This window comes from Oratosquilla oratoria, chromosome 6 (genome assembly GCF_046742065.1).
Source record: "Oratosquilla oratoria isolate Oo_2021 chromosome 6, ASM4674206v1, whole genome shotgun sequence".
Lineage (NCBI taxonomy): Eukaryota > Metazoa > Arthropoda > Malacostraca > Stomatopoda > Squillidae > Oratosquilla > Oratosquilla oratoria.
The window spans coordinates 51,254,223-51,256,701 of record NC_134782.1 but is presented as its reverse complement, the minus strand read 5'-3'; positions in this window follow the sequence as shown (position 1 = coordinate 51,256,701).

The window sequence follows — 2,479 nt, the reverse complement described above, 5'->3', positions numbered from 1 at the left end:
GTCACCCTTCCTTGCAGAGCTATCGACAACCTTCCTCTCTTCCGCAAAATGACTCAGGCCCATTTCCCCTCCCCCCGCCTCTGTGCCGTACTACATATCAAGGAAAAAATCCGTTAGTGTAGGATATGTGAAGCATGAAAACACAAGTTTGTTCCACGTGTATGGAGAACCAATTTTAAGGAAGCTGCAGAAAGATCTCAACGGGAACTGTAGTTTAGCTCCAAGCGGCTGTATTCGACAGAGGGATGCCTTGGCTGGGATGTGTTAAGAATAAAAATATCAACCGATGTAATGACATACATACATATATACAGTTATATACTAAAATACCCTTTACCCCCTTGTAAATGAGGTCGCCAGACAAATCATGAACCACCCCACCCCAATCCTACACTCATTTCTTTTCCTTTTATCTGAGCTCCTTGTGGATGGAAGGCCATCCCTACCCCCTGCCTACTGCTCGAATCAGAAATAATGCAGCAAGGCACAAGACCTCCACAGCAAGACCCTCACAGCTGAATCAGTTTACTACCACAGCTTTATTTACATGGAGTCCCTCCCTCTCGTCCACTCACAAAAATACAAAGAAGAAATCCCTTCAGGCCGCGTCAATTCACCACTCATGCACAACCATTCTCCACTCACCCCTGTCTCTTGCTCTCTTTCTTTATTTCTGAAAAGACAGTCCGTCCCCTTGTACCCAAGGCGCCCCTCACCCCACCCACCTATCCCAACTTCGATCTTCCCCTGAAGTTCATTCCAGCCTTCTCTGCCCTCCAAATTCTCTTTTGCTAGTTTTACCTGTTTTTCTCATATGTCCAAACCATCCAAGTATTCTTTGATAAAACCTCTATGTCAGCCCTACCTCCTCATTTCTCACTCTATTTATCCTTGTTTATGCCTCCCATGGATTCCAAGTCTGCTTTACAGTGTCGTTAGCACAATCACCTTTTTATACATATATCATTTTGCGTTCATCTTCGGATACCTATATTCCATGATACTTTTTATTTTCCAGACATTTATCTGATTCTTTCACTCCATAGTTTAGCTTCACCTCTGCTCCTCTATTCCCTCCTACATATGACCCTAAATACTTAAAAGTTTCCACATCCTTCAGCCTATCTCCTTTAAGACTTATCTTTAACTATCCCTTTTTACATCTCATCGCCTTACATTCACTCACCTCTACTTTCATTTCTCTTCTCTTACATGCACACCCAAGCTCCGTCATTAGCTTTCTTAGATCTTCCTTTGAGATAACCACAAGTGCAGTGTCGTCTGCAAACAACAATCGGTTCATTTCACACTTTCCACACCTCTCACTTACCTGCTATCACATCAGCATTCATCTCCCGTAATACCCTGTCGGTGTAGACGTTAACCAGCCATGGTGACATTACACAACCCCGACACCACCCTGCCTTCACCCCAGACCACTCATTCTTTCTATTTTCCACCGTGCTACTCACGTAAAAGCTTTTGACTGCCCTCATCAACCTTCTTCCTTTCCCATATTTCTGCAACTCCTCTCACAATGCATATCTGTCGACCCTGTCATATGCCTTCTCCAGATCAATAAAAGCCAAAAAGAATTCTGTAAGTTTTGCCCAAAACTTTCCTCATATCTGTCTTATTACGAATATTTGATCGACGCCACCTCTTTCTTTCCAAAACCTAACTGCTCTTCACCAATTACTCCCTCTGTTCTTCTCCTATTCCTCACAATTTACACCCTCCCATATAGCTTACCATGTACACTTAACAGTATGATCCTTCAAGAGGTACTGCACTGCAGCCATTTTTTTCTTTTCCCTTTGTAACGTGGACATATAGAAGCACTTCTTTAGTCCTTTGGCATATTCCTCTCCTTTGGACACACATTAAACAGCCTCACTAGCTAATCCAGTACAACTGCTCCTCCTTGCGTCTGACACTCCAAGTGGCGCCTCCATGGACGTGGTTATTGCAACGCTGTACTACTCTAAATGTTCATTGTCACTAGGGATTGTGGGCGTTCCTGCAACTATTACAAAGCCTTGAGCAAATGATACGTAAAGACTCCGGGTTCATTTGTGTTACAACAGATCGACAGTTTTGACAAAGAAAGCCGTTCTTAGCCTTTATCTTTTATATTTCTTATGTATTAAAAAGAAGAAAAAAGAAGAAGAATAAGAAGGAGAAGAAGAGGAAAAAGAGGAAGAAGAATCAGAAGAAGAAAAAGAAGAAGAAGAAGAAGAAGAAGAAGAAGAAGAAGAAGAAGAGGAAGAAGAAGAAGAAGAAGAGGAAGAAGAAGAAGAAGAAGAAGAAGAAGAAGAAGAAGAAGAAGAAGAAGAAGAAGAAGAAGAAGAAGAAGAGGAAGAAGAGGAGGAAAAAGAAGAACAAGAAGAAAAAGAAAAAAAAGAAGCAGAAGAAGAAGAAAGAAGAGGGAGAAGAAGAAGAAGTGGGTGAGGGTTACAAACAATGAAACACAGTCCTG